This window comes from Pituophis catenifer, unplaced genomic scaffold, assembly GCF_029215685.1.
Source record: "Pituophis catenifer annectens isolate HBS135680 unplaced genomic scaffold, rPitCat1.0.hap2 SCAF_2, whole genome shotgun sequence".
In the NCBI taxonomy this organism is placed as follows: domain Eukaryota; kingdom Metazoa; phylum Chordata; class Lepidosauria; order Squamata; family Colubridae; genus Pituophis; species Pituophis catenifer.
In genome coordinates, this window is record NW_027256882.1 from 245,922,366 (window position 1) to 245,936,589 (window position 14,224).

The 14,224-nt window shown below is 37.4% G+C and overlaps 1 long non-coding RNA gene across 1 annotated transcript in view; it reads left to right on the plus strand.

Annotated features, from left to right (window-relative positions):
- LOC139311316 (uncharacterized) overlaps window positions 1–12,262 on the plus strand; it is a 199,628-nt gene extending 187,366 nt beyond the window's left edge. Inside the window, exon 3 of the long non-coding RNA XR_011599930.1 lies at window positions 12,083–12,262. This is a non-coding gene — a long non-coding RNA (uncharacterized lncRNA). The remainder of the gene's footprint in view (window positions 1–12,082) is intronic.
- Window positions 12,263–14,224: the final 1,962 nt, after the last annotated feature.

Sequence of the window (14,224 nt, forward strand, 5' to 3'; positions counted from 1 at the left end):
TTGAATAAAACAACTTGCAAATTTTAAAGTTTCATTCATCAAGCATTAAGATAATGAAGGATAATGGTAACATTGCAGTCACCAGCCTTGGAATGATCAGCCCATTCCAATAAAAAAAATTAGAGCATTACAAAAAAAAAAAGTGGAGCCAATAAAACCAGCTACTCCATTGTATCTCCATCTTAATATATGAAATTCAATACAATCCTTCTAGCAAAGCTAAAAATGGGTTCTCTTAGTCAGATTCATGCTATCTTGTCCTAGCAGCAAAAAGAAACCGTAATGCACATTTTAATATGGGACCACTTATCTGCAATATTCAGACATCAAAATCCTGCCATATAACATACTAATCCTTAATATTTCTTTCTCGTATTTCTACAGTGTGAGAAAAGAGATAACCACATTACAAATGGCATTCCAAAACAGTTTATAATGCTTGCCAGCTGCAAAGCAAAGTGTCCTAGCGAATCTAAGTAAAAAAAAAAATTAAGTAAATATGGATAATTTGATACAATTTAGAATATTTTGGATTCTGCTAAATAACAAACAAATAGCCGTTGGACAATCCTCTTTACTGTAGCCCAGAAATGTCTTATCTGCCAGAGTATATTTTCTATTCCTATATTTTGGGGTTCTTCTCTCAGTTCCCAACCTTATTTCCTAATTCCCTTCTCATACTATATCTCATATCCCATCAGATGCAGTTTTCAAGCTGCCAAGATTCTCCTAACAGGTCCAACATTCTTTGCAAGTTAATAGCCTCTGTAAATCATTTCTGGTGCTACTGTTTGTACTGAATATAGCTGCATGGCTTGAATGACATAAAACTATAAGAAGTCTAACTGAACCACTATTGATTTGTTTGGTTAAAGTGATTAGTTTAAATGCACAAATGGTCTGTTTTAACATACTCAGGCTTCAGTCTCTTGAATCCAAAGAAAAAATATACAAGTTTTGGAATGAATTACTGTTCAACACCTTATGGCTACAAGGGCTTTCAAGAACAATGGAAAGATAACAATAATTAGGGAGTTAGAAACTGTCTCCATCTTCTTACTAATCAACTGTGTACATTTCCTTCTACCTTGCACAGTATAAAAGAACCCATAATTACTTTACTCTGTAGGAATCAATTTCCAAACAGATTATAGCAACCTCTTTCTTCCCTGCAACCCCAAATAATTACAGAACTGAATCATGGAACAAAACCACTAAAAAATATAACTTGGAGCTTCTGCTTGCAGAAAGGTTTGCACAAAGAGCTAATCACCACTCCTCAGTGACATCTATCTCATAGGGTTGAGGTAGGAAAATCCCTATAATCCTAGGGATTGCTAGGATGGCTAGCAGGTAAGCCAACTAATTTGGACAATGGCAGATTGGAAATTGCAGAACTGTAAATGCAAGTAGCTCTATTCTTTTTATATATATATAATAGAGGTGGTAGTGTTTTTTACAAAATACGATGGCAAAAGTATAGACTTGGATTTTATCCTATATTATAACAGTATTACATCATCTTCAGTGGTTCCGAGTTCTGTAAACACTGTACAAGATGCTAGTATTAAAATGAAAATATTTTCCTTACTTGGTCCACATTTTTAAAAAATGCCTCTTTCTATATACTCCTATCACAATCTTTAGGTTAACTTCAGACAGTTTCTTCATATGTTCTTTCATGTTGGGGTTTAGTTGGCTGTCCTCCAGGAATGGACTTTCTTATTAATGGCTCTGATCACTTCTTGAAGTTTCTCCCAATAATACAAGAATGGCAGCTATTTTTTTACCTTTACAATGTCTTAATGCTATCTTGGTTTTTTCTTTAACATTACTAATACATCACTAAATTGACCTTACTGATGAAATAAAATTATTGATGAAATAAAATTAATTTTATTTAAAGTACCATTTATGAATTACTGCCATATTGTATATTATGTGCTCTTTTTGATTCTAAATCTAAAATATTTTAAGCTACCCTGAGAAAACATCAACATATATATAAAAATTATAGGAATTCACTTTTGTCATTCATAAAGATTGCTAACACCAAAATTAAGAACATGTTTAAATAGAATACATGGAAAACCATCAAAAGAACATTTATAATACTATTAGATTATTGTTCATTCATGGACACACACTAAAATCTTCATCCATGGACACACACAACAATACATGCCTAACCAATTCAAACTCTAGTGGCCAGGTTAGGTTTGAATTGCAGGAGAATTAAAGTAGGGCTGGTGCACACTCTCTCTCTCTCTCTCACTCACTCTCTTCCTCCCTCCCTCTCTCTCTCTTTCTTTCCCTCCCTCACACACACACACACACAGATGCATTTTTTAGCATCAATTAAATAAGATAAAAGATTATTTGTTATCAGAATTCTTATGGATAAAATATATTTTTCTTTAAAATTGTATTTCTTTAGTTAAAAGTTAGTGTTACCTTTATCTCACAACCTCTAAATATTGGAACAACAATTTAAAGTCTTTCTTTAAAAATATTTCCAAAGTCTGGAAAACACAAATCAAAAGTTTAGCATCATTTCATGTATATTGTCTTAGACCACTTTTTCCCCCCTTTCCATTCAATCATGTCCAATTCACATAAACTGCTTGGAAAAGTTTCTGCCCTTTCTTGGCACAGTTTTTCAAAAATGATTTACCACTGCCTCCTTCCTAGAACTGAGAGAAAATGTGACTGGCCTAAAGTCACCCAACAGGCTTTGTATATAAGATGGGACTAGAACTCATGGCTTCCTGGTTTCCAGCCTGATGCCTTAACCACCACACCAAACTAGCTCCCTACACCAATCTTTAACATAAAAATAGTGATTTAAAAATCAGCTGGTTAGAGAAAAATTAAATATTTGACAGATTATTAGAAAATAATCTTTGAAAATATGTGTACCAATGGATAATCCAAATCAATAAGGAATACAGCTGTCAGACTTCGATGCTATCTCAAAATAAATGAATTTCCAAACTGCCAATCTTTAAGGAAATCTTCTCTTTATTTGAGCACAGCAACTGGATCATGACTCGATGCGGACAAGACTGACCTTTTGCCTCCCAATCCCTCCCTTTCTGATCCCCAATTATCTGCTTCTCATTGGCTATCTTCCAAGTCACTCTACTGACTTCTTGTTTCGTCATTTCACAGGAATGTCCCCCCTCCCTTCATTTCCATGACGACCCAGCTTCAAAGGGATTTAGCAGGCAAAAGTTCAGGGCTTATCTCTCTCCTCTCTACGCCAGCGGTGAGACGCTGACAACAGCATTGCTGATGCATAGAATGTTAACTATGTTAACTAAAGATTTAAAACATAATGGTGCAGAAAGTCTTTTAAAGTAATTTGTAAATTTCTTTACAAATGGAATCAATTTTCCCTTAGATTTCATCAACCCAATAAAATATTGTCATAAGGTGTTGGAAGAGATATAAGAAATGAAGAACTGTTAATCACATATAATGGCTAAAGTATATATGATGGTTTGTTTTATCCAAATCCCAACCTTTCCAGGTAGTATCTGAACAGCCGTGAATAAATATTGGGGATTTTGCTGTCATCTTCTGGGAAAACATGAACACAGTGAAAGCTCATATAGACAGAGATGAAATGCTACCGGTTTGCTCCGGTTTGGGACAACTGGCAGTGATAAAAACTACCAGTTCGGGCGAACCAGTAGTAAAAAAATGCTTTAAAAAGGTAAAAAAAAAAGGTTCCGACGATCGTATGGCACAGCTGATTGTCTGATTGTCAATCAGCTGTGCCACCCGATTGTCGGAACCTTTTTTTTTTCTTTTTTAGAGATTTTTTTACTACTGGTTCCGGTGAATTGGTAGTTAAAAAATGCTTTTAAAAAGGTTCCGATGAGCTGCGCGATCGTCGGAACCTTTTTTTTCTTTTTTAAAGCATTTTTTTACTACCAGTTCTGGCGAACAGGTAGTTTAAAAATGCCTTTAAAAAGTAAAAAAAAACGGTTCCGATGATCGCGCGGCACAGCTGTGATCATCAGAACCTCTTTTTTTACTTTTTTAAAGCATTTTTTAACTACCTATTTGCCCGAAAGGGTAGTATAAAAATGCCTTTAAAAAGAAAAAAAAAGTTGGCCACACCCACCCAGTCACATGACCACCACCACCAAGCGATGCCACCAAGCCACATCCACAGATCCGGTAGCAATAAATTTTACATTTCACCACTGCATATAGAGATAGTAGACAAATAGAGATAGTAAGATTGAAAATGATTTAGGGCCCTAATGTGTATAAATGACTCATGAAAACAAAATAACTTGGGCTTTAGAAAAAAATGATTCATTCATAACAATTACCTACTTATTTATATATGTGTATCAAAGTGTCTGCATAATTCCACAATCATGCCAGATAAATGTTTATGAAAGTTATGTCATGGTGGAAATCTGAATATTCAAATTGCTATAGAAGGGGACAAAGTCGCCTCAATAGACCCTATAATATTCCAGGCAGAAGTGTCTGCAAATAACATGTAATGATTGTCTATTAGAATATAGCATTGCTGGAGCCAGGTTGGTTGTACTGGCTGGCCTTGATCAATGTATAAGAAAGCAGGAGATGGCTGTTGTTTATTGTTTATATTTATTAATCCTTATTTTATATCTCTGTAATGTCTATCCTATTTCTCAATCAGAGGGATTGCATTCAATTATTTCCATCCTTCCAAAATAGCTCTACATAGGAAAAATGTTTGGAAAATTCATTTTCTTCCAAGTGTGAGCATAAAATTAAAGAAAAGGTTGTGCCTAAAATGTCAGATATCTCCAGTCATGAATAGGGATATGTGGAAAAGTATAGAACTGGTTTTGCAAGATATACTTATGCAATATTCCCATTGATTTTTTTAATGAATCGGTTTTTTCAACATACACACCCCAAAAGCTATTATAAATATCATATGAACTTTGGAAATGGGTAATACTTAATATATGCAAACACATACTCATAATTTATATTTTTGGAACACAACTATCCCTAATAAATAAACTGATTTTTAAAAAACAATTTTCAAATGCAAGTACTTGGCGGGGGGAGAGTAATTTGTTTCTCAGTAATGTGGTCAGTTAGCAGATTTAATAGAATCTATTTAGAATTTATTATATGAAACAATTTTAAGTTTTGGAAATAGCTGTATAGGTAGTCTTCAACTTATGGCCACAGCTGGGACCAGAATTTCCATTGTTAAGCAAGTCAGTTGCTTAAAGTGAGTTGTGCTCAATTTTACATCCTTTTTGATATGGTGGTTACTGCAACTGCAATCACTGCAGCTGTTAGGTGAATCAAGCAGTTGTAAAGAATCTGGCTTCCCCCATTGACTTTGTTTGCTGGAAAATGGCTGAGAAGGTCACAAATGGTGATCACAGGACCCCAGAATGCTGCTAGCCATTGTCAATTTATGCTGGTTGCCAAGCACCCAAATGCTGATCATGTGACCATGGGGATGCTACAATGGTTGTATGTGCAACAACTGGTTGTAACTTTCAACATTTACTAAACAAATAGTTGTAAGTCAAAAGACTTCCTGTACATCTTTCAACATAACTAGGTGTTGTTAATATTTCTTGTCATGCTTTTCCTCTGTATTTGAACTTTGGCTAAAAGCAAATAAAATTATAATAATTTCAGCAAAAATCTTAGAAGATACTAAGCAAAAGAAAAATACCTTTAAAACCTCCATCCATTTTAAAAACACAGTTTGGGACATTGCTGATGGAATGTACTGTATATTGTTATAGTATTCATAATGAAAACATTCATTAAAGGAAAGGATCAGATGGCATTGTAAGATTTTAATTTTGATCATGCAATAGGACAGAATTAATATCCAATCCATTACTGAAAGAATTAAGAACATTTGGAGTTAAAGCATAAACAAGCAAATATATTATTAAAAAGAATCAGGTGGTAATTTGACATTTTAATGTTTCTTCTGAAGTACCATAAACTTGTTATTTATGTATAAATATCATTGGGTTTTGCAATATAGAGTAAGCAGTATCTAGTCCATTGCTGATTCCAGATTCAGAACTTCACCAAAGCTAGCACAACTTCACCAAAAACATGACGAGAATTTGGAAGACTGATTGTGAAAGGATGGTTATTATTTCATTTTCCTTGATTATTGAATAAAGCTAGTTAATAATCTCTCAGTGGCTTCTGAAACTTTCAACAACTCTGTATCTTTCTGAACTATCTCCACAGATAGTCCTCCTGGATTATCTTGAAGTTTGAGATCTGTTTACTTTAGGGAAAGCCATGATGTCTCAGTGGTTAGCCTGCAATATTGCAGATTGTTGGTGGCAATATGCTGACTCAGTAAACTGCTAAGAGCGGGCTGTAAAGCACTATGAAGCGGTATATATGTATAAGTACTATTGTCATGGTTCCAAGTAATCCTCCCAATCAGTTCAAGACTCGGAGCCTATGGCTTTCTCATAGATCCTGTTTATTGGGTATAGCATATCGGCACGTTGAAATGTGAAATTAACTCTGAATAATTTCTGTACTTTGGTATAATTAAAGAATAGATATCGGCTACTCCCCTTGTGTCACAGGTCATGTTAGTCAACCAAGCAGGCGATGAACTTCTCATCACTCCCTCCTGCCATTGCTAGGACACATTGAGCTGGCCTTGGTCCTCACGAGCCTTATCGCTGTTATGTCTGCCACTTCTGAGGAAAACATTCTACATAGGATGTGGTATAAACACCTGTGAAAAAATAAATTAAAAAGTGGTCTTTATAAAGGCTTAAAATCTCTGTCTATCTTAGAACTAAATTATTGATGTTGAATTCATTTATGTGAATTTGTAAGATTTGAAAGTAAAGCAATATATTAGTAATTTAGAGCTATTTTCTTTCTTTATTCCCTTACAAGAGCAATCTGTTCCAAATAAAATATGTGTGTGCCCAATTTTTATATGGTTCATAACTGCACACCAAGTATGTCCCAAAGATGCTTTTTCAACTGGCAACTGGACTTTCTTGGGTTATTTTTTAAAAGACATTTCACTTCTCATCCAAGAAGCGAAATGTTTTCAAAGAAAAACAAGAAACGTTGGGACATCTATGACCTAGATGACTGAGAATCTCCATAGACATGCACACCAAGCACTACTAGATGACTTGACAAGGGACTTTAAAAAGTTCAAGAAGATGCCATTTTAGCTTTCTTCTCCATTGTTCCTTCCCTGTTCAAGTAGACCATTCAACTAGCTAGTGGGCTGAATATTGGGAAACAACAGGGGTGGGAGAAAAAAAAATTATTACTTTTTTAAAGAAAGTTTGTGGCTTTGCCAAGTCTGCTGATATATCAGTATAGGAAATAAAATCACTCAAGAGAACTAAGATCATGATTAGCACAATGTGTCATATTATAACACTATTGGTGCAATTCACTGAATTACTCCCAGCTAAATGGGTAAACTTCATGCTTTGTATAGGATACAAACAAAATGCTTCTAATCAGATGGTTTTATTGATAGATAGATAGATTATTGATAGAAGATTTCCTCAGCTTTTGGAGCATGGAGTTAGCTTACTCAAGCTTTGCCAACAATGAAAAAAATTGAGGACAGTAAGCATGAGTTGGCAGTTCAGCAGTTCGAATCCCTAGTGCCACTTAACGGGGTGAGCTCCCATTACTTGTCCCAGCTTCTGCCAACCTAGCAGTTTAAAAGCATGTATAAAATGCAAGTAGAAAAATAGGAACCACCTTTGGTGGGAAGGTTTCCATGTGCCTTTGGTGTTTAGTCATGCCGGCCACATGACCATGGAGATGTCTTCGGACAGTGCTGGCTCTTTGGCTTTGAAACGGAGATGAGCACCGCCCCCTAGAGTTGGGAACGACTAGCACATATGTGTGAGGGGAACCTTTACCTTTACCTTTAAGTATGAGAAGTGGGAGAGGAATGCATAGGTTCTTATTTCTATGGTGCAATTTCCCACAGGGTTCCCTAACAATCTCTGCCAATATGGCTGACTATATGTGATTATTTCATTAATTCCCTGAACTCAAGGAACTAAAAATGTGATTAGTTCCATCATGCCAATATAATAAACCTTTCAGATATATACAAGCCTTCATTTTCTATTGCATGCTCTAAATTCATGCTTCTTTTACCGGTGCTTCTTAGAACAGCATCAGTTTTCACAAGCTGTCCTACCTCAGTTCCTAACCTCCATCCCACTCATTTTCAGTCACTTGAATTAAGTATTAGATTTTCTTCCTATAAAGTCCATTTGCTAATATCATTTCACCAGAGATAAACCTGCCTATTTTGTGATCTAATCTCAAATAAAGAATAAACCAAACTTTTCTTCAAACATTGAATTATACCGTAGCCTAGGCAAAAAAAAGTCAGGAGAAATTAAGTAGACTTAATTAGCAATAGACCAGCTGGGTCTGTTCTCTTCAAAGTATGGAAGAGGAGGCAAAATAACCATTTTTTTTCATTGGTGGGGGTGGGGATAAGCCAGCATGGAAAATACCAGGCTATTTGCTTTTTTTGTTTAATTCTTTATGTTATGCCACTTTTAGACAGAGCAAGTGCTTTGAAACAGAAGTTCTTTCCCTGAAACCATGGAAAAACATCAATATTTGGAACAATTGCAAGTCCCTGGGCAATGCATGTGTCATTTTCAATTTTACAAGTTATCTTACACCAGGGGTGAAATCTACTTACCTTCCCTACCGGTTTGGAAATGCATGCGCCGCCCCTCTGCGCATGCACAAATCCTTCTGGGCATGCACAGAGGTTAAAAAACAGGTTACTTCCTGGTTAAAACCAGGAAGTAACGACGACTGGGCGGGTGGGCGGAGCCTCGAGCCACCATCGCTACCGGTTCTTCGAACTACTGGCCATCATTGTTACCGGCTTGGCTGAACCAGTCCAAACTAAGAGCATTTCACCCCTGTGTTACGCCCAAAATGAGCTATACCTTTACATGAAGGTGGGTGATGTAAATTGCTTTCTTTAGAGAAGAACAAACTAAACAGAATGTTGCCACCTCCAATTTCCACAAATGAAAATTTTACAGAAGGTGTGAATTCAAATTACTATAGGTAGTTCTCAACTTACGATCAGTTTCTTAACTATTTGCATTTATGCCAGCTATGGAACATTTGTGAGCCATCACAAATAGTTGCACTGCCTCTCCCCCCCACCCCTCGCCCCCGTGGTTACATGACTTATATCAGGCATTTGGCAACCAGTCACTTATATGATCAGTCACACCATTCCTCAGTCACATGAAAACACCCATTCAAATGAATGAATTCACACTTATGACAGCACTTAAAAGAATTCACATAATAGCTGTGGGTTTACTTAATAACTGCTTGCTTTTGCTTAACAATGTCTGCAAAAAAAGGTCATAAACCAATCACATGGGAACCTTGCCTTAACCTCTGTAACCACTTAACAGATGGATTTCTAATCTCAACTGCAGTTGTAAATTAAGGAGTAGCGGTATATAATGCATGTTAATATGTGGAAAAAAAATTTCCAGTAATATATAACACTGTGCTACATTTCTGTGTGAGAAAAGCAGTTCTCACAAGTCAAAATAAAGCTATGAATATTAAGTCAAATGAATATGAGACTGGGTCTTATTTTCTGAGAAACATGGTAGTCCATTGCCAAAGCAAGGGACAGGTGGAAATCACCCAGGCAACCACCTGATAGTTACTGGTTAACCAGCAGCTAGTACAGCTCTGATAGTAGAGATGGGCAAATCTAGGTCTTTTTGACCATAGCCTTCACTTGCTCTTCAGGTAGAACCAGGAATCCAAAAGGACTCCCAGATTGCAGGTTGTACATCCCAAAGAAAAACAGATTTTTTTTAAAAAAAACTCCAAATTAGTAGGCTTGTGGATCCATCCTTCCTCTGTTTTTTGGAGATTCAGCCTTAGCTTGTTTCATTCTATCCATAACAACCTTTAGGCATTGGAGATGAACCTCAAGTGCATGTCCTGTTCAGCCCAGGATAAAGATATATAACTGGGTATCTTCAACACAGGGGTGAAATGCTCCCGGTTCAGACCGGCTCGGGCGAGTAAGTAGCTATGATGGCCAGTGGTTCGGACAGGGGTGGGTTCTAAATTTTTTTACTACCGGTTCTGTGGGGGTGGCTTATTTTGTGGGTGTGGCTTGGAGGTCATGTGACTAGGTGGGCATGGCTAGCTGAGTCATTTCTGGAAGGTCCTCGCACTTACGACCAGTCCTCGCATTTACGACCCGACTCATTTGTTTGCTTTTAACACTGATCAGCTGTAGGACGGCCCTTGGAAGCCCCGTGGCAAGAGTTTAAACAGTTTTTTTCCCTCTAGTCATCAGCTGGGACTCAGGAGGCAGCAATAGATTGGGGGTGGGACCAAATAAAAGGTAAGAATAACGTGGGTGGGTGGGGGGTGGGAGGGCAGGGGGGGGAGAACCGGTTCAGTGACCTCATATCGTCACCGCTACCGGCTCGGCCGAACCAGACTGAACCGGGAGGAACCCACCACTGGGTTCGGAGAACCGGTAGCAATGGAAGCTGGAGGCTCCGCCCACCCGCCCCATTCCCCGGAGTCGGAGAATGCACTATTCTCCGACTCCTACTGCTCACCTTTCTCCCGCAGCTGGCTGTCAGGGAAAGCAAGTGCCCGAAAAGTACTGGAGTCACTCACTCTCCTTCTTGAATGAGCTGCTCTGATCCACGCACTGGCTGCGTAAGTGCACACTGTTTATTTAATTCAGCAGCAGGTTGGATGTGCGCTTACACAGCCAACGCGTGGACCAGAGCGGCTCATTCAAGAAGGAGAGTGAGCGACTCCGGTACCTTTCGGGCACTTGCCTTTCCTGACAGCCAGGTGCAGAAGAAAGGTGGGCAGTAGGAGTCAGGGAATGGTGCATTCCCCGACTCCAGGGAATGGGGCAGGTGGGCCGAGCTGCAGGAGAAAGGTAAGGACACATCAACAAAATAGAAATTTAAAAAGTTTTCCTACTGGGTTCTGTGGGCGTGGCTTGGTGGGAGGGAGTCTTGTGACTGAGTGGGCATGGCTGTAAGTGACTTTGAGTTGGCCACACCCACTCAGTCACAGGACACCCCCACCACCAAGCCACGCCCACAGAACCAGTAAGGAAAAATTTTAGATTTCACCTCTGCTTCAACATATTAATCATAACTACCCCTTGCTGAAGATAGGTGTATGTCATTTACATGTTAGGAAAGAAAGAGCTTCAAAGCATAATCCAGTCACTCAGGGCAGAAGTGAACTACTGAATAGACGGGGGCGGGATATAAGATAGACTGGTGGTCTTATTCTCAAGTGCACTCCAGGTTTAAAAAAGATTTATATAGTGAAGGAATCTACCGTAAAAGACAAGAATTGGATAAGATCTTATTAGAAGGAAGGAAAGGGATACTATCTAAATGTTATGCATATTTATTGTCTCTGCAGATAGGACAGGATGTATGATAGCATGGGGGCGAAATTTTGGATATCCCCTTGACTTCCAGCAATGGGAACAGATTTGGTTGAAAAATATGAAATTAACCATGGCCTCCTCATATAAAGAAAACATATATAAAATGGTCTACCGGTGGCATCTCCCCCCGGCGAGATTAGCTAAAATGTTTCCCGGGACATCTGCCTGCTGTTGGAAGTAACACCCAGCAATTTTTCCTCCCATCTTGTGTCTATCTAGCTTTTTTGTTCACTATAACCTGCAGGATTTCATGCATGTCACACAGCAGGAACAGAAAGAAAATGGCCTGTAGCATGAAGCAGATAGGGATGGGTCCTGTGAACTGGAAAGAATTGGTTCTAATGCACTAAACCTCTGTTGGTATGAGTCATGCAAATAGAAACACTGAAATAGAAAATATGTAACGGTTTGATCAATCCCCTCTGATTATTTTTGTGTTCTGTAGGTACTGAAAGAACTCACAGGTTTTATACTCATGATCTAATGTAGGTTGCTATGGGCATTTGTTGCAGTTAGCTCATTGTTGGTGGGTACTATTCATATTTCTTTTTTTCATTTCAGGCAAGACAACAATGCTGAAAAAGGAAACGGAGCTATTTTTAATGGAAATTGCAACTCAGCAGGAATTTTTGCTCGTATCCACTCAAGCTGAGAATCTTTGCTGGAAGTACAAGCTTCTATCCCTCACCAAGGCAAAAAGTAATGAAAAGGTGCCATAGAAGCTCAAATTTAACATTTTTAAAATCCACTGATTTAATTCTATTGTATTGTTCAGAAACTCTGTTTTTATAGTTGTGTTAGTGGCAGCACTAAAACCACTTGATTATTTCAACTGATATGTTTTTAATAAATGGGTATTCCTAAATTCAGGGAGATAGGAATAGGAAGGAACATTGGAAGAATGTAAAAAAGATGATTAACCCTGGCCTGAACCAAACTTTTTCTCTGTTATTATTATCCTTGGATCACAAAAGCAATGTTCAACTCTGAAGTGGAAGGAAGTGATGAGAATAGGGGAAAATGGGAACCATATATTTTCATAATTAATAACTGATGCAAATATGCTTTTCCCCAAATTCTCAAATTGATTTTATGAATTAAGAATGAAATATGAATTCAGAAATCTATCTTTATCTTGTAATGTGTTGTTTGGCAATTGGGAAAAAAAATAAAGATTTTTTTTAGGAGTTGGGTTTAAGTATATTTTAATGGATTCATCACATAAAACACCATAATTAGGTTAACACAGGATGCTGAGTTACAATGTGGATTCATTGATTGATTTGGTTATTATGTGGTTTGAAAACCGACCCAATATATTTATTTATAAACCATGGTTAGCCCATTCAGGGTTTGAACAATGCATACAAAAACACAAAGAACTATTTCAAGGTTATCCAAGTTTTTGTGCATGTCTGATGTATTTTCTTTTAGGAAAAAAAATTCTCAGACTACAGCAGAAAATATTTTTGTTTCAAAACTACTTTGCAAGAAGATAATTAAGAAAAAGGTGCAGAACCTCTTGAGTTCTAGAGTACCAAATGTTTGCAGGAAAGATGATTTAAGACAGGGTGTCAAACTCACGACAACACCTTGTGGTCATGTGATGTATTGCAACTTTTTTCCCCTTTGCTAAACCAGGGATGGGCATTGCCAGCACGTGATGCATTTGGCCCACAGGCCGCGAATTTGACACCCCCGACATAAAATGTCAGATCTGAGACCTCCAAACCATAATATGCCTCAGGAAACATACAATCAAAATATGTAGCAAGAGGATGGACTGGATATTTTATTAAGGCTTCCCCAAATCTAAGGAGATAAATGCTTATTTTCTATATTAGTTAGGTCAAAGAAGCAGTACTGTGGTGGCATAATACTTGAATCTTTTTAAGAAATACTATATTAGTTCTTTTTAAAAAAAGAAGAAACAGATGTAAATATATATAAAATACCTGGTTTACCAAAAACCTGTTTCATCTCATATTTTAAAATGGATGGGAAATCAGTAGCATAATTCATTTCCTTTTAAGAATGGGGAAAGTAGAAAAAATCATATAAATCAATTTTTCTAATCCATCCTGTTTCTATTGCTTGTTTAAAAGTATTGAAGCATTATTATTATTAAACTAACATTTTGTTGCAAATAGAAGCAGGCATTTGAGGGAGTCCCCAGTTCAGCAGCTTGCATCTTCCTAGTGAGAGGAAATACCCTGCAAAGCATAGAGGGAGTCTGAATTATTTAAAATGAAGGAATAATCTATTCCAATTGATCAAAGAAAAGCTCTCTATAGTGGGATTTTCCACTGGCAATCTGCTTACATTCTGCTATGTGAGCTGCATCCAAAGCAGAGTCATATTTCCATAATGCAATTTCAAGCAGAATTTGGAGATTGAGAGTTTTCCTTGGTCTGTTGTGCATGTTTGTATGTAAGTGATTTAAGCTTTCTGTTAAAGGTGCTGAAAATCAAAGAAGAAAATGATCCTGCAGTGTGTTGAAAACAATTGGATTTTTGTCATTTCTGAAAGGAAATGATATAAGCAAAAATAATCCAAGAAGAAGAAGCATATTGATGGGCGGCTGTGTTTCCTATCAAATGCTTGCCTCTCCCGAGGGACTACAGATTTCAGATGCTTCATCTATCAGAGTGCTTGACAAAAAGGGAAGTTGGGAATTCCCATATCTCCTTTCACAAGAACACC